This window comes from Lacerta agilis, chromosome Z (assembly GCF_009819535.1).
Source record: "Lacerta agilis isolate rLacAgi1 chromosome Z, rLacAgi1.pri, whole genome shotgun sequence".
NCBI lineage: Eukaryota > Metazoa > Chordata > Lepidosauria > Squamata > Lacertidae > Lacerta > Lacerta agilis.
The window spans coordinates 4,363,037-4,389,900 of record NC_046331.1 but is presented as its reverse complement, the minus strand read 5'-3'; positions in this window follow the sequence as shown (position 1 = coordinate 4,389,900).

The window sequence follows — 26,864 nt, the reverse complement described above, 5'->3', positions numbered from 1 at the left end:
AAATACACAATACATTATACAAATACAATTGACAAAAAACAAAAAAGCACAGCAAACACATTAAAACAACAAAAAATAACAAAAGAAAACTTATACATACCTACACAGGAACACTAAATAGATAAGTAATAATTGTTTAATTCTAATTTCAAATCTTATCTGGGGACTTCCCCCATTCTCTCGATTGCGTTCAGTACTAATATACTTTAGTAACTTTGTAACTATTTTCTTATCATTTACCATTATTCTTAATAAACTTTCAAAATACTAACTAATCATATATATCTCATTACTTAAACAACATAACCTTAACCATTTCTAAACCATTCATAACATTACTTCTAGTGTACTATTTTTTTCTAACATCATCTAGCTAAAACCACTTAAACGAACTGATTCTGCTTCAAATATCTAACTTTTCACGATTTTTTAAATAGTCCTTAAATTTCTTCCATTCATCTTGCACCTTCTCCTCCCTCTGGTCTCGGAGTCTCGCGGTCAGTTCAGCGAGTTCCATAAAGTCCATCAGCTTCATCTGCCATTCTTCCACTGTCGGGAGCTCTTCACCTTTCCAGTTTCTTGCAAGTAAAATTCTAGCAGCTGTTGTGGCATACAGAAAAAACACTCTATCCTGCCTGGGTATCTCATGATTGGTCATGCTCCAAAGGAAAGCCTCTGGTTTCTTACTAAAAGTAATTTTCATTACTTTTTTAAGTTCATTGTAAATCTTCTCCCAGAAAGCCTTAACCTTTGGGCATGTCCACCACATATGATAAAAGGTACCTTCCACATTTTTACATTTCCAACACATATTACTTGTACCATGATATATCTTAGCTAACTTCACTGGTGTCAAGTACCATCTATATATCATTTTCATAATATTCTCTCTCAGTACATTACAAGAAAACCATATATTTATTCTTGATGGCAGGAATAAAATGTGATAAATAAATGTTACTTAAAGGTAAAGGTAAATGACCCCTGGACGGTTAAGTCCAGTCAAAGGCAACTATGGGGTTGTGGCACTCATCTCGCTTTCAGGCCGAGGGAGACAGAGTTTGTCCACAGACAGCTTCCGGGTCATGTGGACAGCATGACTAAACCATTTCTGGTGCATGGAAACACCATTTACCTTCCTGCCACAGCAGTACCTATTTATCTACTTGCACTGGTGTGCTTTCGAACTGCTAGGTTGGCAGGAACTGGGACTGAGTAACAGGAGCTCACCCCGTCACAGGGATTTGAACCGCCAACCTTCCAACTGGCAAGCCCAAGAAGCTCGGTGGTTTACACCACAGCGCCACCCGTGTCCCTAAATGTTACTTAAAACAGATTATTGCACAATAAGTACTGAAAATAAGGATGTGCAAGTCAGTCTATTTTTGGTCTGAGTGACTTTTGCATATTTTCAGCCATAACCCTCTTCCATCCTGTCTGTACATTGACTTTGGGATCATTAATTTTTAAAACAAAGCCATGCAAAAATTCACATAAATGCACTTTAAAACATTTCCTCTCCTCAATCTATGCAGCTTGGTGGTTTGGGTGTAACACTTAACCAGTCTATGGTGTAACCACACCTGGAATGTTGTATAGATCTCTGGTCACCTCACCTTAGAAAGGATATTTTAGCAGAGGTGGGGAAAGCAGTCAAAGGGAACGGCTTCCACATGCAAATGGGTTGCAATATTTGGATTTTTTTATTCCTTTTAAAGAAAAGGTAAGGTGGGGAAAGATATGATAGTGGAGTATAAGATTGTTCATGGTATGGAGAAAGTAAACAGAAGAACACTAGAACCTAGGGACATGACAAATGAAGCTGAATGTTGGAAGATTCAGGTCAGAAGAAAGGGAAAACATCTGGGATAGAGTTAACCTATGGAAGTTGCTCACACAGGAGACATTGATGGCCCTCAACTTGGATGTATTTACAAGGGAACTGGAGGTTATGTCTATCAATGGTTACTAGCCATGACAGTTGTGTTCCACCTTCACTGTCAGAGGCAATGTGCCTCTGAGTACCATTTGTTGGGAATCACAGGTGGGGAGAACGCTCATGCACTTGTGGGACCTAGTTGGCCAGCATGAGAACAGGATACTGGACTAGATGGGTCTTTGGCATGATCCAGAATGGTGGAGTATCCTTAGTTTCTCTTTGAAGGGCTTCATTTTCATTAACACCCCCTCCCAACTTTCTTTAAATGGGAAACTTCATTCTGCCTCCCACCTCTTCTTTCCATCCCCCTTAGAAATGGTGGGGGAACAGCTGGTAAAACAGATAGGCAATTCATGTCCTCTCATGCATGTTGTGTGCATCCAGGTAGCTTTATAAATATGGTAATGGTTTTGTACAGCCTGCCTGGCTTGGAAATAAGGCCAAAAGCCATTCAGGATGCTGGACCTGGAGAGATAACTATAGAAACAGCCCTGTTGCAGAGGAAACAGTCCATCTGTACACTGGGTCAAATTAACTGTCTCTCTCTTTTTATCCACCCCCCTTTTTTTTTACTCTCTCTGTGCCATCAGTATGAAGGAAGCTTCTGTGCTCACCTGCTTGCCGATTACATCCATGGGGGAAGCAGCGTCTCTTGTTTAGTTCATTACTAGAAGGCCTGAGCTTGAGATAAAAAGCATTGATTTATACAATAGGGGACTCTGCTTGGCACTTCAATATAGTTGTCCTGCCGAGAAAATTACAGATAAACTCTTAATTTATTCTCTCTGGAAGAGGAGAGAGGAGGGGCAGGGTTCAGAAAGCAGGAATATGTAATCAAAGAGTTTGCTCCACAGCTGCTCTCTGTGGTTTCAGGTTCCAAGAAGCAAAATCAAGGGCTGCAACAAAATGCTGCAGTGTTAAGTGGAGGCTGGTCTATCTGGGCAAATGGGGCATTGTCCCACCCACTTCCGCTTGCCCTTACCAAGCCCCTACATGCCTTCATTCCTACTCAGGAATGGCATGTCTCAGCTGGCATACCAGATGGAGCCTGGTAGACAGCTGCCCTAGATACAGAATTAACCTGCGCCTCTATGAACAGCAGTGAGTCCAAAATGACCTGGTCCTTCAGGGGCACAGTTTACTCCATTCAGGATCAGGGAGTTCCCCAGACCTACCTGCCCCCTGTCCCCCAGAAACAATATTTCTGTCTTGTTGGGGTTCCTTCTCAATCCGTTAGCCAGCATACATCTTCTAGCTGCCTCCAGACAATACAGGACATTCGCTGACTTCACTGGTTCCAATTTAAATGACAGAGCTGCATATGATCCACATATTGGTGAACACCCAGCTTAAACCTCCTGATGATCTCCCCTAGTGGCTTTCTATAGAAGTTAATAAGCATGGGGGAGAGGACAGAGCCCTGAGGCACCCCACAAGTGAGCTCCCAGGGGTCTGAACACTCATCCTACCAACACCATTTTCTGGAAACAGCCCAGAAGGAAGTAGTGGAACGATTGCATAACAGTGCCCCCACTGGTCAATGGTACAAAAAGCCACTGGGGAAACAACTTTCACCTCTGTCCCTAGCCTGCCAGAGACCATCAAACATCATGACCAATGAGGTTTCAGTTCCATGATGAGGCCTGAATCCTGATTGGAAGGGATCTAAATGGTCTGCATCCTGCAGGCATGCCTGCAGTTGTTCAGCCATTGCCCGCTCAGCCACCTTGCCCAAGAATGGAAAATTTTAGACTGGATGATAATTAGCCATAGTGGCCAGGTCCAAAATTAGTTTTTTTTTAAGAAGCAGGTTAATAACCACTTCTTTAAGAGAATCCAGGAAAACTCCCTTGCAGAGGGAAGCATTCACCACCCCACAAAGCCCATTGCTTTTATGAGCCAGGTTGGGCAAGGATCCAGGAGGCATGTAGTCAGTTTCACTCGTGCAAGCAGCCTGTACACATCCTCGGACCACACATCACCAGACCAGCTGCAACACCCTCCAACTGGAATAATGTTTTGGATGGTGGGAGCATGGGGTTTTGTTTGGTTTTGTTTATTGCCCCTTCCCCTTTCAGCTCCTGTTTCTGAATCCAGCTTTGTGGAAATTAGGACAAGGCAAGGAAGAAAGATTTTGAGCAGAAAGAAGAGGTCAGCTCACTGCTTTGAAAGTGATCACTTTTGACAGATGTTTCAAGAGTCCTAACATCTCTTTGTAATATTTATGTGGTTCAAGCCCATGAGTACATCTTGCCTGCCAGTAACAGCCATTGCCTCATCCCGTGAGATGTTTGATTGGCACTGGGAGTTGGTCACAGAGAGCTCAACTCCATGGAGACCAGGGAGATAAAGAGGGGGGAGGGATTTTCCAATCTGCAAAGTAGATACCAACTAATCCAAAGTGTAGTCAAATAGACTGCTGGAGCTTCAAAAGGTTGAGTAGGCATCATGATTACCATGCACCAGGGCTAGAAGACCCATGTCCCTCCAGATGTTGGAGCCAAACTTCTCATCTCCACCCAGCATGGCCTTTGGTCAAGGATGAAGGGAGCTGTAATCCCACAATATCTGGGGAGACACATGTTCTCCAACCTTGAACTTCACTAGGTCAAGGAAATGCAGAAGCTCAGCCAAGTTCTATTAATACCAGTCTGGTGGATTGAAAATTCCATTACCCTTTGATGGACCACATATTGCATTTATCTCCAAGGAACTAATTGGGGGAGGGAACTAAACCTTAGCTTGAGTTTTCAGATAGGGGGTTGCATCCAAATGAAAGGGTACCACAATAGGGTTCCCTGTTGAAATATCCTGGGTAGTCTTGTCAACAGTCCTCCTGGGCTGAAAATGCTGCTGGTCAATGCCAGGTTGGTGAATGGCAAAACAACAGCTATCAAGGGTAAGCATTCTGACCTGGCTTGTATTACAGACAACAACGACAATAAGAACAAGTAGCAAGTTTGCATTTATGGTACATAACTTTTCATCCTCTCCCCTATGTGCCTCCCTAAATCTGTTCTGGGGGTCCTCTCAATGCTCCAGAGCAGATTTAGAATCATAGAATTCTAGAGTTGGAAGGTACCACAAGGGTCATCTAGTCCACTCCCCTGCAACGCAGGAATCTTTTGCCCAAAGTGGGGCTCGAACTCATGACTCTGAGATTAAGAGTCTCATGCTCTACCAACTGAACTATCCATGGTCCATTGGGGGGGGGGGCATGCTCAGTGGAAGAAGTAGGGGCCCTCCATCACAAAGCTTAGAACTTTGTGCTGATGGAATGTGTTAGAGTGCCCTGCAGGCAGCTACACACCAAGCCCCAATAGTAAATGTTAGGAACACAGGAAGCTATCTTATACTGAGTCAGACCATTGTTTCATCTAGCTTTGCATTGTCTACACTGGCTGCTGGTGGCTCTCCAGGGTTTCAAGGCAGGAAGTCTCAACCAGGCCTACCTGGAGATGCCAGAAATTGAACCTGGGACCTTCTGCATGCAAAACAGATGCTTTATCACTAAACCACAGCCCTTCTAGAACATTGCAGTTTTATTGGCTCATTAGGATGGCAGACCAAACCAGGGCAGCTGAACCCCTGGCATGTGAGTAATGCCATGGTGATTTCAGGATTGTAGTCAATCACAAGCTGAACTTGTCAGCAGTGTGATACAGGCAGATAGGCACATGGCTACTGTGATTTTAGGCTGCATTAAAAAGCCCACCGTTTCTAAATCATGGGAAGCAATATTTCCAATTTATTCTGCAGTAGCTGAATCTCACCTGTACAACTGTGTCAAATTCTAGGTGTCACACTTCAAGAAGGATGCAGACAGATTGGAACCACTTCAGAGGAAGGCAGCAAAGGTGATCAGCAGTAAGGAAAGATTGAAGGAACTGGGGATGTTTAGCCTGGAGAAGAGTAGACTGAGAGGGAACATAAAGTGCTCTTTAAAAACTTGAAGGGCTGTCACAGAGAAAAGGGCAATCACTTGTTCTTTGCTAGTGCCCCAGGGTGCAGAGACTAGATCCAATCAGCATAAGTTGCAGCAGACTGAATTTCACTTAACCTGGGCCTGATCCAGAGGCTCCAGATGGTGCAAAACACTGTGGCTAGACTGTTGATAGGGACAGACTGCCATTAGTACACAACTCCAGTGCTCAGCAGTGTGAACTGGCTGCCCATATGCTACCAGGCCAAGTTAAAGGGTTTTATATTAATTTAGAAGGCCCTTAACAATTTGGGTCCAGGATACCCCAAAGATAGCCTGGCCCCTTATATCCCTGTCCAATCACTGAGGTCTTAGGAAGAACAACTACCTGTGGTCCTCAGATGCATGGCTAGGTGTTCAGTATTTTGGGCCCAATTTAATGGAACTCCTTTCCAGCTTAGGTACAGAAATGGTACCTGAAGGCTGTGTACTTCCATTTTTGAGGACCTTTTCAGTGGTTCCTTAATGTTGACCACTGTTCTCTGCAAATCTAACAACCTTTGACTTGTTGCATGCAGAGCCTACCCCCGAAGGATAATAATTTGGCCCATGAGGCTGTCTTCCCCATCTGTCACATACCTGATGTCTGACATCAAGTATCTGATGCATTACACGAGACATTGCATTACACGAGATTACGAGAGAGAGACAGTGCATTACAGAGAGGCATGCATTACCTTTGTAAATCAAGAAAATCTTTAATAAAAATATTTGAAAAAAATAGGCATTGAAGAAATAATAGAAATGGTGGCTGATATAATAGGAAGTGGTTCCAAAGGATAGGTGCCGCCACACTGAAGGACCAATTTCTTACATCATATGGAGCGGACCTCATGATGAGATTGTATCTGCAGGAGGCTCTCTCCTGCAGAGCACTGTGATCAGTTGAGTACCTATATATGGAGTGTGATGATCTATTTAAGTATCTCAGTGAAGTTCCTTTGTCTCACACTTGACACTTCTTCTATTTTGCAAAGCTTATAAAGTCTGCAGCAACAAATACTACAATGAAAATACATTTTAACTTGCTCTGTGAAAACAGAGTATACATCTCTAACTGAACAGAGAATTAATGTGAGTCATTTGCAACAACATCTTCTGATCAATCTTGAAATTCAGATTCTTGAAGCAGCCTCTTGGAGTTTTATCCAACGCCTTTCTTTTCCAGAAGTGTTGAGAATACAATGATTTGAGAATACAATACTTTTGAGGTGGCCAAATTTCTTTTTTTGGCCCTTAAACAGCGTAAGGTCAAAATCGATGGTATCGATATGGGTTTTTATGTATAATTTACTTTTACTGTATGTTTTAGTGTAAACCCCTCTGAGTTGTCTCAGGTTTTTAAAATTTGTATGGATGATTGTGTTCTGACTGACGGTCGAATAAATTGTTATTGATTGATTGATTGACAATGAGCATCCATCCCAGGTAAAAAAGCATAGGATTATAGCCCTTTATATAGTGGGGACAATGAAAAATCTTCACAGCTCCTGAAGGCCACATTCCCATCTAGGCAGCCTTCTGCGGCAAGGTGCGGCAAGAGACAGAAGTGGACGGAGTCAGAGTTCAAGGACAAATTGATGCTGTTAAAAAAAAAAAAACTTGAAATGTAAAGAAGGGCTAGTGTCTAGCCTGGAAACAGTTCTGAAGGCCAGGTTGAGAGGCCTGGAATTCTCAGAACATTTCATTCTAGGTCTCCACATTTCCAAAAGAAATGCATCTTGCTTCTGCAAATGTTTTTGAACAGCTTTAGTTGCCCAGAGTCTGAATCAGGCCGCTTTGCCAGTCACTCTTTTTTCTCCATTCTAACAGCCTCATTTTGTACAATGCAGTGACTATATGTGAAAAGGGAAGAGATATGCCTTGCCTTTTCAGGAGTCACCAGTGCAACTACTCTATTCCAAACTTAAAAATGGAAAGTGTAATGCTGGTGGGCAACAAAAGAGTTTTAAAGACTGTCTCAAGGCAAATCTAAAAAAAGAAAGATGTAGTATAAACACCGACAACTGGGAAACACTGGCCTGCGAGTGCTCCAGTTGGAGAACGGCCTTTACCAAAGGTGTCATGGGCTTTGAAGACACTCGAACTCAGGACACAAGGGAGAAACGTGCTAAGAGGAAGGCACACTTGGCAATTCCACACCGTGATCAACTCCCGCCTGGAAACCAATGTCCCCACTGTGGAAGGATGTGTGGGTCCAGAATTGGCCTCCACAGTCACTTACGGACTCATTGTTAAAACCGTGTTTATGGAAGACAATCTTACTCGGCTACGAGTGATCGCCAAAGAAGAAGAAGACATTCTGCTCTCTTGACATGTATCAGCCTCCAAGTGATTTTTGTTTCCTGGGAGGATCCCCCCTCCCCTTCTGAGGAGTGCCTTTACTCCAAGACACTTGGTCACATCTGAAATGCTGGAGATCTACTACCAATCAGTTTAAGCCATTGGTTTTCAACCAGTGTGCCATGGCACCCTGGAGTGACTTGAGGATGTGCTCATTCAAGGGAACATTCAAGGGAGCCCTGTGGACCGTCTTTTCGTTAACTTCCAAACCATAGCCTCCTACATTATCTCCCTCTTTCTCTTCGAGAAACATTCATGGGAGCTGTAAGTTGCAGCCCATTATCTTCCCAAAATAAGATGACAGCAAAAAAGTGGGGAAACACTTTTGTGTGACTGTTTATCTTCCTAAAATCCCCCCCAAAAACAAAAATTCTCCCCAGTTTTAGTAACTAACAGTTCCTTAGTTTTACAGAGGGCTTGAGAAATGCAAGAAAATAACCAAGTAGCTTGATGGTGTGTTTGCCTGGATGTGTGTGTGTGTGTGCTCTGTAAGGAGGGATTTAAAAATAACCCTGAAAATGAAGAGTGTCTTCTGTGTTTCTCACTCCTACTCTGAACATCCCTCCTCCCTCTTCTTCGCCACCTCCCCACTCCCACCCCAGCAACCTCCCTCCTCCTTAACTGTCACCAGCTTTATGGGGACAGGAAGAATGTTGCAGGAAAGGACCATGTCTGCATGTGTGTCTTGTGCTGTGTGTTTCTCGCTTTCCTTCCCCGCAATAACAAAATATTTCTGCTTCTGATCCTAATCTTGTTTTGCGCTCTCTACTCCCTCCACCCCATGTGCACACTAATTTTGGGAAGCAGGTGGGTAGCCGTGTTGGTCTGCCATAGTCGAAACAAAATAGAAAATTCTTTCCAGTAGCACCTTAGAGACCAACTGAGTTTGTTCTTGGTATGAGCTTTCGTGTGCAAGCACACTTCTTTTGGGAAAGGCAGGGTGGGGCTGTCTTGTGGAGTGCATCAGCTCAGCCCTGCAGAATAGTGGTGTTGCCTGGGTTCCCATCGGCACATGTGCTCCCACTTACCTGCACAACCAAAAATAGTGCTGGAAAGGCGTGGGGCAGAATGGGCAAATCCCCACTTACACCCACTTACACGCATCTTGTAATGGAACCCCAGTGTGAGTGGCATCCACAGGGGAGCCGCATAAAGAATGTGGTTGGTCAAGGGAGCCATTGACTCAAAAAAGGTTGAGTATTGTAAGCAGTACTGAGCTACATGGAAAAATAAATCTGACTCAATATATAGTAATTCTGAATGTTCCTAAAGACCACTGAGGTTGCTTCAAGTGTTTCCTTCGGACCCATGGAACTGGAATCAGGACCCTTATGGACACTTGCCCATGGGCCTGAGCAATGGAGTGCCCCTCACAGTACCTTACATGGTTTGCACCTGATGGGAGGTCACAGGATGCAGGAGACATACCCGTCCTCATGCCAGAAGGTTGGCCCATTAAGAGACTCTAGTTCTCCAAAAAGCTTTAGAGCCTAGAGAGGGTGGACTGGAGACCAAAGTTCAAAAGTTCTCTCTTGGTTCCAGTCCTTATCAAAGCAAAATGTTCACTAGGAGCTCTCCTTGCTATTGAAGCAACTGACCTGCCTTGCCTCCATTTCTGATGGGCTCCTTTAATAGAGTCACAGAACTGTAGAGTTGGAAGGCATCCCCAAGTGTAATCTAACCAACACTCTGAAATGCAGGAACCGCAGCTAAAGAATCCCTGACCTTTATTGAAGGGGAATCCTCTGCCTTCTGAGGGAGCTCGTTCTACTTTGCAGGGTCCAAACAGGAAAGGAGGAGGAAGCAGAAGAAAAGAGGGTGTGGGGAATAGGGATTGCCTGAAAGCATAAAATAGAAGCCCCCTTTTTATTTAAAAAAAAGGGAAAGTCAGTCCTAGTATCACATTTCTTTCACATTGCTTAGCATCATCCACTTTTATGCTATATCTTGCACTTAGTTATATGAGAGATTATGCATAATTGGCATGGGGCCTATTCATTGCTCCCATAATGCCTACCTGAACAATGGTGATCTTTCTCATCAAGTCTTCCTTTCTCTGTTGCTCCCCGAAACCATTTTGTTCAGATTTGCTAGTCCTGGATTCCTTTTATGAATCCATGCTTATTATCTTTAATTAAATCATAACTCCCCAGGTAGTTCCTTGTTCGCTCTCTGATAGCAAATCCAGTATCTCTAACCTCCTACTGTTAAATATCAAATTTTCTGCGTGGGTCGCATGCTTTCTATTTATTTATTTATTTATTTAGCCAAATAGGTTCTACTCAGGGAAGGTCCATTGAACATAGAGAACCTTAGTTAGTCCTGTCCATCAGTTTCAGTGGGTCTACTCTGAGTAAGAATGTGACACTGGATACAACTCAATTTGCAGAGGCGGTTTTTTCAGCCAGAACTCGCCGGAACTCAATTCCAGCACCTCTCAGGCAGGCGCCATTGTTATTCAAAGACAATGAGGGAGATGTTCACAGTGAGCTCCAGCACCTCTTTTTGCATGTCGAGGTTACCAGCCCAGCTCCCACCCCAGTAACTCAGACATCACACAGTAATTTTGTTTAAGGTATTTGGCATAATTTTGGCCACAACTTTATTTAAATACAGCCAATGTGAGTGGTTGCTTAGGCATTTAAGGGACCGCCTCTCCTGGTATGTCCCATGTAGGACCTTAAGGTCCTCAAGTGATAATCTTTTGGAGGTCCCGAGCAACAAAAACGTTAGGTTGGCCTCAACTAGGGCCAGGGCCTTCTCAATATTGGCCCCGACTTGGTGGAACAGCCTATCACGGGAGACCAGGGCCCTGCGGGATTTGGCATCTTTCCGCAGGGCCTGCAAGACGGAGCTGTTTCACCTGGCCTTTGGGTTGGTTTCTGTTTAATATTTATGCTTCATCTTTTATTGGTGGGTTATTTTGAAATTGAGACCTGCAGTTTTAATTGAATTTTAAATTTGTATTTTAATCTGTTATTTTAAATTGATCGTTTTTATGTTTTTTGTTGTGATTTTAATTGATGTTAGCCGCCCTGAGCCCGGTTCTCTGGCTGGGAAGGGCGGGGTATAAATAAAATTATTATTATTATTATTATTATTATTATTATTATTATTATTATTGGTTCCGACTACTGTCCCCCCAGCCATGGGACAGCTGACATTCGCTTTAAGGGCGAAGTCAGGAAGGGTAAACACCTAAGGGAGAAAAGGAGTCGGGCTACGACCCACGATTCTCCCCCAAATGCTCCCAAGGACTCTGCGTGGCCCTAGCCCCCCACCACTTGAGGTGAGGGTGGACAAAAGCAAGAAGAGCCCCTGGATTCCTTTAACAGAATACCCTTTTTGCAGGGGTAGGCCCAGCCAATTCCATACCCCTGCCCAGCGCATTCAGAGGTAGGCCCAGCCTATCCATACCCCTGAAGCAGCGATACTAGGGGCAGGCCCAGCCTATCCTGACCCCTAGTGCAAGCAATTTTAACCAATGCCTAACCGCCAACCTTACAAGTTGTGACGATTTGCTACGCAGTAGGCAAAACCAGTGACAAAAGCCAATCAGCCACTTGGACAAATTCCTACCAGGCTCCCGCTCCAAAGCAGACAACCCCAGGCATAGCAAGGTCAAGCAGCAGAACACCATTCCCTAAAGGTAGGGAGGGCGGACGGGAGATCCGTTGCACGCAGCAAAAGTGAAACTAAAGTTTCACAAACTCAGGTTTTAAAGGCAACAACTGTCAATCATTCAAATGGCAACATACCCAACTCCCCAGCAACTCGCCCCAACCAATCACTAGCTGTGGCCAAACCAAAAACTGCCCAGCAACTGGGAGCTGCTCCTTTAACCCTTCTGCAACCCGTGCTCTCTTTTAAGGGAGAACACGCTTTCCAGAAAAACAGCACGGTCAATAGTATTACTGTTTTTAGTAGTTGTATTTGTAGCAGTATAGTGCCCAAATTGTTACTTTCTCATGTGCTTTAGAATCTTACTTGTTTTGACAATATGTGTTGCCCCATATCTGGGGTTTTTAATGGAACTTAATATTTTATTTGTTTCAGTCTGCATTCAATTTTTAAGAAAGGTGGTTGAGCTTTACATTACAGTGTGGGCTTTTTTAAAAAAGAAAAAGAAAAATTGTTTCTGTAATTGTATTGCATTGTTAGTTGATTTAGGCTGTGCACAGACACTACCACATCCTATCTATAAATCTGCATTGGACCCAATCCACATAGATCATGATCTAGAAACCTCTGGAATTTCCGCTGATTTGCATTGTGAAACCAAAATTGCTATAACCAGCGCATTTTCTTTTAAGGTACTGGCACCAACCATTAAGTCGTTACATTAAGTGCCACACTTTCAACAATGGGGGGGGGAATGTGCTGGTACTTGAGTACCCCCTTGAGTACCCCATTGAGTACCCCTAGAAAAAACAATGGCCATAACATTACTGAGGGGTGAAAGTTGGGACCGAACTTGGCCACTTTCTAAATGCTTTCATGCTCCGCACCTTTAATATTTGTGTTTTTTCCCCAAAAAATAAAAGCAACTGATGAGTGCTTAGTTATGCTGATTCCCATGCCCCTGGGTCTGTCATTTTCCTTCCATCAAGACTTTGAAAAACAATCAAGACTTTGAAAACAATTTAGCCTTGAGATACTCAGCACAGATAGGCAGCATAGATTTACAAATTAGACATTAACTGGCACTGTGGGGTAAACCACTGAGCCTTCGGCTTGCCAATCAGAAGGTTGGTGGTTCAAATCCCTGCAACGGAGTGAGTTCCCCTTGCTTGGTCCCAGCTCCTGCCAACCTAGCAGTTCGAAAGCACACCAGTGCAAGTAGAGAAATAGGCACCGCTCTGGTGGGAAGGTAAACGGTGTTTCTGTGTGCTGCTCTGGTTTCACCAGAAGCGGCTTAGTCATGCTGGCCACATGACCCGGAAAAACTGTCTGCAGACAAATGCCGGTTCCCTCTGCCAGTAAAGCGAGATGAGTGCTGCAACCCCAGAGTCGTTCGCTACTGGAGTTAACTGTCAGGGGTCCTTTACTCTCTCTTTTTGGCTCTCCAAGATTTCAGACCAGAGGCTCTTCCATTCCTACCTGGCAATGCCAGGAATTGAAACATGGACCTTCTGTGCACAAAGTAGATGCTCTTATATTTAGCTATGGCTTTCCTTCCTTGTTTTCTTCAACCTTCTCTCTCTCTCTCCTCCTTGAACTGCATGCCCTGTGATATGTGCTCAAAAAAAAGTGCCTTTCCTCGTAAGGGTTAAGGAAGTGAGCCTTGCCAACTCAGTATTGGGTTGATTTATGGCTGCAAAGGTGGTCTCTTCAGCAGAAAGGAGAAGGATATCAATCGAGGGCAAGTAAGCTGTAAGTGAAAATTGAAGCTGTCAGGCTGTGTTTGTTTCTTCCTCCGTCTCTCACTCCTCCCCCTCCCTGCTGGCAATAGTTTTAATTAAAAGAATGACTTTTCTTTTCTTTTTGTCTGTGGATGTATACGTTGAGTAAATCACCAGTGGCCTTAGAAATATCTCCTTCCTTTTTAACCATATCTGTGTTTTCACATGCTGCAGGGTCTTTCTTACTTCCACATGGATTTGGCTGTTCAGTTACTTTGCTGCTGACCTTTTCTGCAAGCCAGAAATCTGTCACCAAACCAGCAGCAGACTCCTTGAGGTCACAAGAGCTCAGTTCAATTGGGTGTTTGAGGCACTATCATTAGAGCAGGCTGGATGATGGAGTTGCACACAAACCAGGAAGGAAGATACTAGAGAGATGTAGGCATTGGACAATAACGTCTCCAATACCTATTTTGTTGTTGTTGTTTAGTCGTGTCCGACTCTTCGAGACCCCATGGACCAGAGCACGCCAGGCACTCCTGTCTTCCACTGCCTCCTGCAGTTTGGTCAGACTCATGTTGATAGCTTCAAGAACACTGTCCAACCATCTCGTCCTCTGTCATCCCCTTCTCCTTGTGCCCTCAATCTTTCCCAGCAGCAGGCTCTTTTCCAAGGAGTCTTCTCTTCTCATGAGGTGGCCAAAGTATTGGAGCTTCAGCTTCAAGATCTGTCCTTCCAGTGAGCACTCAGGGCTGATTTCCTTCAGAATGGATAGGTTTGATCTTGCAGTCCATGGGACTCTCAAGAGTCTCCTCCAGCACCATAATTCAAAAGCATCAATTCTTCGGCGATCAGCCTTCTTTATGGTCCAGCTCTCACTTCCATACATCACTACTGGGAAAACCATTGCTTTAACTATATGGACCTTTGTCAGCAAGGCGGTGTCTCTGCTTTTTAAGATGCTGTCTGGGTTTGTCATTGCTTTTCTCCCAAGAAGCAGGCGTCTTCTAATTTCGTGACTGCTGTCACCATCTGAAGTGATCATGGATCCCAAGAACCTATTTAAATATTAACAAATGAGATTTGCAGTTAACTCTAGCTGTATGGGACAGCTTGAGGCAGGACTCTCCCTCAAGCCACCTCCAGATGTTGTAGGGAGCAAATTTGAACATAGATAGTGGAGAAAAATTGTTTCCTGCTGCTCCAGAGGCACAAACCAAAAGGCTCAGCTAAACATTTTGCGGTGGAATGAATAGCCTTAGAAACTTCCTTCACCAGACATTTGGAAGCAGGGGGCAGGTGGTCACCAACCTAGGATTCTGTAGTAGTGGGTTTATTTTGGTGTTCAGTTAGCTGTGACTTGGTCACACCAGGGCAGGTACTGTATATGGAGGAATTCTACAGGCCGAATAATAACATGAGCCAATTGGCTCAGGCCAAAGGCCCATCTATTCAGGCACCCTGTTCACACAGTGGCCCACTGGTTGCCTGTGGGAAACCAGCAAGTAGGATTTGCGCACAAGAGCCCTCTCCCCTCCTATGGTTTTCAGAAGAAGAAGAAGGAGAAAGAGAAGGAGAAGAAGAAGAAGAAGAAGAAGAGTTTGGATTTGATATCCCGCTTTATCACTACCCAAAGGAGTCTCAAAGTGGCTAACATTCTCCTTTCCCTTCCTCCCGAACAACAACAAACCCTCTGTGAGGTGAGTGGGGCAGAGAGACTTCAGAGAAGTGTGACTAGCCCAATGTCACCCAGCAGCTGCATGTGGAGGAGCGGAGACACGAACCCAGTTCATCAGATTATGAGTCTACCGCTCTTAACCACTACACCACACTGGCTCCAGTGGTATTCAAAAGCATTGCTGCCTCCAACTGTAGAGACAGAGCATAGCCACCTGGGCTACCAGCCATTAATACCCTTATCCTCCTCTGTGAATTTGTCTAATACTCTTTCAAAGCCACCCAAGTTGGTAAGTTTAGGTGAGCATCTTTCAGCGTATCTTAGGTGAAAGGCGAGTGCTGAGACTTGTCCTCTGAGTTGCGGGGCCCATTGGCAGGATAACACCCATTCTTGGTTTGGGGCCCCAATAAGGAGTGGATCAGGAAGACTGCCCTAAAGGGTGGGGCTTGAGGAGGTGATGGAGTTAAACCCTCCCTATTTCTTGCTTTGTCAGAGACTGGCTCTCTTGATCTGCCAGCAGTTTTGCATGCCTCACAGGTAGTCACACTGCAGATATTTTGAATATTAATTTAATAAATGCCACCCACATTTAACCCATTTCACCTGTGTGTCATGTCTGCTTATTTCTATGGTTACAGCTGCAATAAAGGAAACAGTGAAAGCAGTTTCCACCCAGCCTACCTGCCCCTAACTTCAGCTGAACAGCAATTGAATTCCCTTTGAATTTATTTCATTTCCCTCCCGCCCCTACAAAGTGTGCTTTGCTAAATTGATGTTTCCTCAATGCATATAACTGTCAATTATCAAAATGCCAGTTAAATTTATAATTAAGATAGGATTAATTTGCAAGAGGGTTTTGGCAACAGTTCTTCTACAGATGATGAGGAAAATCTACACTCTCCCACTTTATGTGGTTTTACTCTAGTTTTACTGTAAACTGGTTTTAAGGACTTGTTTACACTAGTAACAGTGACACACTGGAGAGCCAGTGTAGTGTAGTGGTTAAGAGCGGTAGACTTGTTATCTGGGGAACCGGGTTCGCGTCCCCACTCCTCCACATGCAGCTGCTGGGTGACGTTGGGCTAGTCACACTTCTTTGAAATCTCTCAGCCCCACTCACCCCACATAGTGTTTGTTGTGGGGGAGGAAGGGAAAGGAGAATGTTAGCCGCTTTGAGACTCCTTCGGGTATTGATAAAGCAGGCTATCAAATCCAAACTCTTCTTCTTCTTCTTCTTCTTCTTCTTCTTCTTCTTCTTCTTCTTCTTCTTCACACTGTCATGCTTCTGCCTCAAAGGTTTGAGAATGGGACCACGCATCAAGGTCAGGCACTGACCACCTCATCTCCTACAAATGAGAGTAACAATGAAGGCAGCCCAATAAAATAATAAATTAAAAGGCAGGGTGGATGGGTGTTTCACACACACACACACACACACACACACACACACACCTGAGCCAACTTCCTGTCATTGTGCCTTTGTATTCCCTCTTCCCATTAACTTTCATTCTGCACGGCCTTTTATTAAAGGTTTATTTTTACCTCTGTGCAAGAGGTTACAGGAACACTTGGTCTTGCCTCGACTGCCATGGCATTTTGCTGAGGACTGGCTGCTCCACGTGGTCGGGACTTCAAACCTGGCCAAAAATAAACCGCGTAGCAGCAGCTTGATAAGTCTCAGAGCAGGATGGCTGTCAAACCAGCTTGGAAAGTGAGCCGGTAAATGGGGCCAAAGCAGGACCTGCCCCAGAAATATTTGGCATTCCGCCACAAAGGGGGCTTCCTTTTTCTTCAGCTACATGGGGGAGAGGAAATAGATAACAAGGGAAGACGACTTTCTCCCTGCACTGAACCAGAGCGGGGTGCTGACCTCAGCTTGTTTTAAATAATACACACCATTGTGATAACACAACATGCACGCGCGCACACACACACACTGGAAGCGTGAGGCCGGCTGAAGCAGGTCGGGTGTATCCATTGGAAATACTGAAACGCAAAATTGTAATTTTGGTTTAGGCTGTAATCATAGAAAGCTAGGAAGGTGCCTTTTTCTGAGTCAGAACATTGCCCCATCCAGCTCAGTATTGTCTGACAGGCAGCCTCTCTGCAGGGTCTCAGGCAGGGGTCTCTCCCAGCCCTATCTGGAGATACCAGGCATTGAACCTGGAACGTTCTGCATGCAAAGCAGTTACTGTACTACTGAGTTATTCCCTTAACCATAGTAGGTAAGTAGGTTGTGGCAGCCTAACTTACAAAACTACAGTTTAAGAGGGGCGAGTCTTATTTGCTTGACTTTGATTTCCCCTTCAATTTATTCCAGGTGGTTTTGTGTGTTGTTGTTGTTTTTTAAAGAATGAATCATAATCTTGCATGTATAAAAGAAATGGGGGAACCTGTGGCACTACAAATAACGTATTAGCTGCAGTCAGCCTGGCCAAAGGTCAGGTTATGAGAGCCCCAGCCCGAATACATCTGAATGTATCTGTGCTTAAAGGTATATACAATACAACAACACCCTACTACTGAAGGCAACAAGCAGCAAAGATACAGTCTAAGTCAGGGGTTGTCAACCTGGTCCCTACTGCCCACTAGTAGGCATTTCAGGATTGTAGGTGGGCAGTAGGGGGTTCTATGGCACAAGCTGAATCCTCCTTCCATCGAGCACTGGTGGGTGGTAAGGGAATTTTACTACCAAGAAAGATGCATTAGTGGGCAGTAGGTATAAAAAGGTTGACTACCCCAGGTCTAGGTAAAGGTAAAGGTACCCCTGAGCATTAGGTCCAGTCGCGGACGACTCTGGGGTTGCAGCGCTCATCTCTCTTTATTGGCCGAGGGAGCCAGTGTACAGCTTCTGGGTCATGTGGCCAGCATGACTAAGCTGCTTCCGGCGAACCAGAGCAGCTCACGGAAACGCCGTTTACCTTCCCGCCGGAGCTGTACCTATTTATCTACTTGCACTTTGACATGCTTTCGAACTGCTAGGTGGGCAGGAGCAGGGACCGTACAACGGGAGCTCACACCGTCTTGGGAATTTGAACCGCTGACCTTCTGACTGGCAAGCCCTAGGCTCTGTGATTTAGTCCACAGCGCCACTGGCCTAAGTAAATTTAAATTGCATTTCAGAATTTAGACTCTATTCTCCTTCCACTCTCCCCTCTTTTCCCTATCGGCTGAGAGAAGTTATTCCAAACTAAGGAGAAGCCAACTTTTCCATTGCCTCTCTCTTCTGCCCTTCTCAACCTTCTGAGGTTCACAGTCCATAAATAAAGCTTTTTGTAACTGAAAGTCGCAGCACGAAGCACAGTCACTAGGGCACAAAGCAGTGTCTAATTTTTCAGCTTCCTGTACTGGGATTCAATTGTTTTCCACGGCCTTTTGTGCTCTTAGTTTATGAAAAATCAATAGTTTAATATAGAAAAAGAATCCCTTGGCTATCTATTTAGAGTTGTATTACCTCCAGCCATAGCGCTCTGGTGGTTCCAGTCAGTGCATTTTGAGATGCCGAGGCAGAAAGGCCAGCTTGTGGATGTGACAGCAAAGGCCTTTTCATCAAATGTTAGCTCTGCCAGTATTTGAAAATTAAGAGCAGGAGGGCAAAGCTCCTCCCTCTGGTTGCAAAATCCCCACCCTATCCCTCTCAGGCCATAGTCCAAGTCAGCTTTCACCAGTATGGTGCTCTCCGTTAGGGATGGTATGAGCTGTCAATTCTGCTTTCTCATTTTTCCAGCTTTAAATTAAGTTCTCCACATGTCTGCAGCAATTTCCAGTTTCTAGTGTGCAGCTCTTTCTGGTGGCAAGAGCTGTTTGACAGTGGACTGGTCTTCCTTGGAAGGTGGTGGGTTCTCCTTCATTGGAGGTTTCTGAACAGAGGTTGGATTGTCATCTGCCATGGGTGCTTTAGTTGAGATTCTTGAGTTGCAGGGGAGTTGGACTAGATGACCCTTGGAGTTCCTTCCAACTACAGTTCTATGATTTTATAAAATGTGAACTGAACTGGATTCCCTGCTCTCCAGTTGGTGTTGGATTTGAGCTCCCATCAGCCTCCTATGAGCATGGCCAGCGAAGTTTTATTGAACTATTACAAAAACAAGCAATTTATATATCATTGATACAAATTACCAATGAACAGATAATGATATAGATTCTGACATATTTTTGCTCCCCACTCAAGACCTCACAGCTTCCTGCCTCTCACTCGAGACTCCACTCATGCACCATGGCTCAGCCCAGGACTCCAAAAACCTCTTCACATATCACCCCCCAATAAATAAATCCCACAACAAATAGGTTTCCTGGACCCTTCTGACATCACCCTAGTTTCTCACACTAGGGTTTAGGGGCAGTAACCTTGGTCTGATGTTCTACCTCACACTGCCTGCTCAGCACTCAGATCAGCTGCATTGTACATACCCATCTTCTGGCAAAAGAAGGGAAAGACATGGGGTAGGGAAAACAAAAAGCAGACTCATATGGACCCCGAGCTAAATTGGGCACCTCTGTTCAAGGCAAACTATATTATTATTATTATTATTATTATTATTATTATTATTATTATTATTATTTAGTATTTAGTATTTGTACCCCACCCATCTGGCTGAGTTTCCCCAGCGACTCTGGGCGGCTGTTTCCTAAAGCACTGATTCCGGATCCAAACCCAATCTTGTACTCAGTGCAGATCCCTAGTCCTAGCTTAGCATTCTAACTGGCTCTCTGGTTGCTATGGGATGGTGATTCAGTTTTATTTTCTATATTAAAGTGATCTACTGATTTGTGCTGCTGCTGCTGCTGTTGTTGTTGTTCAGTCATTCAGTTGTGACCGACTCTTCGTGACCCCATGGACCAGAGCACGCCAGGCACGCCTATCTTTCACTGCCTCCCGCAGTTTGGCCAAACTCATACCAGTCGTTTCGAGAACACTGTCCAACCATCTCATCCTCTGTCATCCCCTTCTTCTTGTGCCTTTGTGCTTATTTCATGAATGTAATCTCAATGTTGGTTTTATGCTTTTCAACTACCACAGAAGAATGTTTCCTCCTCCTCCTCCTCCTCCTCCTCCTCCTCCTCCTCCGCCGCCTCCTCCCAAAGTTTTTGCAAATAAATAAATAAGTCATTGCTATATAAATTGTGTGTGCCTACAGGGAACCAACTGGCTCTGAACATAAGCCTTGGTCTTTTCCCATCCACTGAGAAAGCTCACCTGAGACCAAAGACAGGAGAAGCCAGGTGGCAGAATCAATGACCCCTTTGAACTTCCACTTTCAGCCCCCCCCCCCCCCCGATGAGTCCTATTTCATCCAATGTGAGTTTAAATAAACATGAAGGGGCCAGACAGTCCACTGAAGTGGGTATCCAAGCAACACACATGAGTTGGTATCTGTTGCTGTGTGTAAATGCAAGCAGAAGTTGAGCTGCTATGTAGGAGGTGTTGTTTTTTATTAAAAAAAAACATTTTAATATATATTTTAATGCAGAACAACATAAATGGAGATAGAATAGTTGCCATAAGAGGTAAAAATCCACTAACTAAAGCCATAAAAAGACTGTTGCAAGGTAGCACACATGCACTCTCTCACACACTCATGCCACAAGAAGAGCTGTAAATAAACAACAACCAGTGTTTAATACAATCGATTTTTAGACAATGTAATAGTCAATTAGCCCAGTCCTAAATTCTGCAGGGCTTATGTATATGGACTTATGTTCATGGGCCTCTTCACTCAATGACAACTTTAGCCATTCATTTTGGTGTACAAGATAGCTCCATGTGTGGAGTTGCATGTCTGTACGTTTTTCTCGCCCATAGACATGAGTAGGGAATTCCTTGCTCAGGCAAGGATGGATGCTCATTAAACTGTGCACATCCAATTTTTGCCATAGATTTGGGCTTCCAGGTGGCCTAATCTTGCTTGCACAGTGGCACCAACTGTATCCATTCAAGTTCTAGATTAACAGGGCTCCAACATCGGTGGCCTGCCATGCCCCCTCTGACCCTATGAGAGAAGAATTGGGGGCAACACAGACCCCCAGAAAAAGAAATGAATGGAGGCGGGTGGAGCGTCTGCAGTTACCTGAGGCCAAGAAGATCTAGAAATGATAGCAACTTGTTATCTCGAACCACACTTGTGAGGAAGGCCAATAAGAGCAGAGTGTGTTTGTCATGCTGCAATGTTTAACAGTGGTACAAGCTGGGGAGGTTTAGAGAAGTTTTATTTTTATTTTTTTAATCAGCGCAGGAATGGGGAAATGCTGTTCAAACTGCCTATTCGTACATTTTTTAAAACTCTGGAGCGACAATGCTTCTGTCATTTTTTTTTTGTTCTAAATGCCCAATTAAGCTGACTGTTTACACCTTGCTGCCAAAAGTCCCATCTCTCAGATCGTGAGTCCCGAAAGCCTGTAATGAGGCCTTGCACAGGCAGTGAGGGGGAGAGGCGACATCATGTTGAGGGAAGCAGCTAGCACACGGAGACAGGGGAAACATTTGGTTTGAAAGGAATGTGACATTGAAAACCTGCTTTGGATTTTTTTCTTTCTTTCAAAAAAAGCACATTTAAACATAGGACAATGTTCTCTCTAATTGCAAGCTTGGGTGCTTGGGTGCTGATACAAAAATTAGGTCATTCACAAACAAAACTGAAGTTTTGCCCTCTTCAAGGAAACCCCAGATTTTGCAGAAGTAACTGTCTGTTGAAACTGGGGCTTGCAAATGGAGAAACACACAGCGCATACACAAATGGAAACTGAGGATTGTATCCAATGCAGTGCTAAATTAATGTCTCCTAGCCATATATTTGTTGTGCAAGAGAATGCATAAGCAGGTTGCGGGTAATTTTGCTGCAGAATAGATTGTGCTATCTGTTGTGCAATGAGCTTCCACTAGTACAGTTGCTGTGTTGGGTTCCTCTGTTGTGCAACCTTAAAATCTATGCATCTGCTAATGCGAGAGTCCCTGTGCTAGGAGATACAGAATGTCAGGTTCAGCCTTGAGGGATGAACATGAATGTTACACAACCACACCCTTCCCTTCCATAACTGCTGGTGCTCTCTGTGCTCTGAGCATGCGCATCATGTGTATCATTAAGCCCCAACCCACAAGTTTGGCAGATTAGGCCAGTCTCCACTCACACTGAGGAAAGGAGTTCTCCTCAATGTCCCTAATGTGCACACTGAGATTCATGTGGGTATTTACATTGTGCTTTGACTTGAGAGAGCAGGAAAGGCTCCTGAATCACCCAACCGACCCACTCACAGCATTGATGGACACCCTTATTACTGTTACGATCTCCTACACATGAGTAGGAGCTTGGCAGTGACACATGCCCGACTGGCATGTTCTCTCCCTCCTAGATGATCGTTCGGGAGCTTCATAAGCTTTCTTCTGCCGGAACATCACAGCGACTGATTTCAAGAAACATCAGCACATTTAGGGATCCACAGAGTTTGCACAATTGCGTAACAGACCTTTGCAGCTCAGCATTTTGGCTAATCTACTTTATTTACATATAAACACACACGGAGCACTGCAACATGGCTCCCTCTCTCTCTAGCATCAGACAGCAAAGAGAAAGAACAAAGGACAATAGTCCTACTTCACGGAACACAGTAATACAAACATCCTGTCTTTGTCACTTCCCACTCTGTGGAATGTAAACACCATCATGTGATAAATAATAATCCCATGACTGCAGACACAGGGAATGAATCTTCAACAATTACAGGGCTGGTAGTCCTTAGCCTATACTCTCTGGGTAGTTTTGTTCCTCAAATTTTCTCTTTAGTCAATTAATGAGAAAGGATTTGGGTTTTGTTTTTTTTAAATCAAATGGAGATGAATTTTGGGTGAAATTCTCTTGAGGTATGGGTTTTTTTGTTGTGCTCACCTCACATTCAAGATGGCCAAGGGGTATAAGCGTCCTTTTATCACTCTTCAAATCACCCCTCTCCATATCTAATATTCCTAATATCTCTCCCACCCACCCCCAATTTAGGAAGAGGAGGCATAAAAAGCAAATTGTTATGCTGAAAATTTCTTGCACTTTTTTTAAAATACTCAATCCATTAATGAGAAAAGAAGTGATACTTGAAAACTACCACAGCAAAGAGAAAATATGGGTAAAATTTTCATGAGTAGGGTGGAAGGTTTTTGCTACTTTTGCTGTTGAGGTAACTGGGGAGTTTTCTAAGTGTTTCTGCATAACATTTCTGCAAGGATCTGCATTCTGCAGCTAATTTGGAGGGCAACGCTTCCTGAAAACCCCACAGGTAGTTAGGAAGCTGCCTTATGCTGATTCATAAAACATGTTGATCTGGTTCAGTATTGTCTACACTGACTGGCAGTGGCTCTCTATGACTTCTCTCCCACTTCTCCCTGAAGATACCAGGGATTGAACCAGGGGCATTCTACATTTAAGACACCTGCTTTACCACTTAACTAAGCCCTGTTACCATGACATTCTTACCTAGATTTCATTGTAATTGTTGGGGTTGGCATCTGTCCATCTCAGGAGGCAATGGAGGAATGCACCTTTGGTGGTGAAGTCAAACTGTTGGAAGGTTACAGCACCTGCTGTGGCTGTTGAGACCGATAGGGGAAAGACATGTTTTGTTGCTTCTTCCTCTGGTCACTGCTATGGAAGCACACATGACCTGTCTGTCTCCAGGCACTGCAGTTGTCTTCAAGGAATTCTCACAACATGGGGTTGATGTCACCAGCCTTCATGTCACATTTGCACATATCTTTTGTAAAGCAGTGTTGGTCTGCCAGTGGGTCCAGGGCCTGAAGCCAGCTCCCTATGGAGCAGGTCCTTGGGGATCCTGCCATCTTCCATTCTGTGAACATGACCAAGCCAGCATATGCATTGCTGAGACAGGAGTGTGAACATGCTGGGAATGTGGTCTTGGGAGAGCACATCTCTGTTTGGAATTCTGTCCTGCCATGTCATACCCCAAAGTCTCCTAATACGGTGCATGTGGAAGGAGTTGAGGTGTCGCCCCTGACAGTATAAGTTGCCCATGAGTCACTTCCATAAAGCAACATGCTCAACACGCAAGCCTGGTAGACCTTCATCTTGGTCATTAGCACCACATTCTCCCATACCCTTTTGGAGAGGCGAACCTTTGCTGTAGATGCCTTGCCAATACCCTTGCCCAGCTCAGGATCAATGGAGAGTTTGCTGGCTATGGAACCCAGGTAGCCTACCCGGTGTGTATTATAAATTTAATAAGTCAGGTACCATGCTCCTGACTTATTGTTCATTGTTAATTTTTGGTAGTGAAGTCATTTATTTCTAAAGAAACCACTGCAAAATTATTTGCTGATACACTAATGCTATTATTAATTTATTTGTAAAAAGATATACATAAATTTTCCTTTAAGCCAAAACCAGTTGAGTACAGCAATCTCTAGTGCTTCTCAATCAGCATTGTCACCTTCCCAAAGGGTCAGCCTGTCCATGAGCTGGACTGAGCAGGCACATCAGGTTGCAGACTCAAGGGGCACCTTTGCAGGCATGAACGCTGCCGCCACCATCAGAGTGTTGGGAATTCCATTCCTCTCAAGCTGCAAATGTGTGGAATTGCTATATGTCACATGTCTGTTTACATTCCAGCACTGATTGTTGGAGTCTTGTGAGCGGGAAGGGAGATATGCTGTTTCCGCTCTGTATAGTTATTGCTTTTGCAGTTCGCTCTCCGAGGAAGAATGACAGAGAGAGGAACCATGTTTTCTTTGTTCTGTTACGTTTGATCTTGTGCGCAATAAATTAGGCTTAGATGTTACACCTCAAGGCTCAGCTTCTGTTTGAACTCTGCTTGTCGTGTGCTCATGTCCTTGGATGTGGGTCACATCAGCATGACGGGAGACTGGAGTGATGAATCCCGGGCGACGCTGTGTTGGGGGCGAGGCACCGGCCCCGGCGTTATCACCCAACACAGAGAAGCAAAGAGAAGAAGAAGCTTCCAGGTTCTGATGAGATCTCACAAGAGCCCTGGGAAATTGCATGGTTGTCTCCAGAGCTTTCTCTCACGATCTTGCCAGAAGCCATAGCTGCTGCATGACCCTAATATGCGAGGCTTCCGTGGGGGCAGCAAGGAGGGGTGCATGTACAGGGTCCCACCTTCCCATTTTGCTGCAGATGGCAAAACAGGATGGGCAGCCCCTGCCTTCCTAACATTTCAATTAAAGCTCCAGCCAAGGGGCTTGTTCAGATTAAGAAGCCTGGGCAAAACCCTGAGAAATGTCTAACAGAACAAAGAAGAAGAAAAACAACACATTGGCCCCACCAACCTCTGTCATGTGAGGCTTGGAAGGCTGTCCAGAAGGGAATGGAGCTTTTAGGGTGAAAAAGGTTCCCCACCCCTGGATTAAACAATACTGGGCTCAATGGACTAGATGGCCTGAGTCAGTGTGGAGCTGGTTCATATAGGTCCCATTAACATTCCTAAGAGGGAAGCCATAAGAACATAAGAAGATCCTGCTGGAGTATGCTAGTGATCTAATTGGTCCAGGATCCTGTTCCCATAGTGACCACCCGGATGCCCAGGGGAAGCTCACATGCAGAACCTGAGCACAGGAGCACTCTCCCCTTCTGTGGCATCCAGCCACAGGTATTATTCAGAAGAACTGCTGTCTCCAACTGTGGAATCAGAGAACAGTAATCATGGCTAGTAGCCATTGATAACTCTCTCCTCCATGAATCTGTCTAATCTTCTTTTAATCCTGTCTAGGTTAAACCTGCCTCCTGCAGAAGCGAGTTCCAAGCTGCACTAAGTACCGGTAGTGAGCAGCTTGGCTGAAAGACCAGCTCTCGCCTATGAGAGCCTGTCTCTGGCCATTATGCCTTTTCTCCATTTAGCAAGCAACCAAGATGTTCTTTAATCATGGGGCTATGTGAGGTTGATTAGGTTTGATTGCATGTTCCACTGGTATTATTGATCCACCAGAATGATTGATGTGCCTTGTCCTTGTCAGTGCCTCATCTTTGCTGTAATTGCATGAATTATCTGCCAGGGCCTCACACACCTTGTCCTCAAATAAATTAACAATAAATTTTTTTAAAAAAAGAAAAAACCTCCAAAAGAAAGTCACACAGAGAGAAATACACTGCTGCTTGACGAAGCTTGAATTATTTCTAAGAGGTTCTGCTCATCCTCCTCTAAAACACAGAAAATGTGTGTCCATAAATCAGTGCACTGACACAGATGAAGACCTTTAAAGGTACAATTGTAAACCATTCTTCCCTTTGACAAGCCTTCTCCGAGGCCAATACTTGCAAAAGCCTCAGTCATTTTCCTGGCTGGAACTACATCCTCCAGCATAATTTCCCTTCCCCTCTTTCTACATCTTAGCTCTCTTAAAACAGAATTTAAAACTGTAACAGGTATCAGGAGCGAGGAATCAGTGGCTTCCCACATGGAGTGGGTCTCTACCTCCCATCATTCCCAGGTAGTTTAATTAGGGGTGGTGATAGTTGGAGCTCAACAAAGAGATTGCCATACCCCCTGTATGCCCACTCAGCTGCCTCTATTGACAGAACTGGCACTGTTAAGGTACCACATAACACCCATTCTTGATTTGTGAGG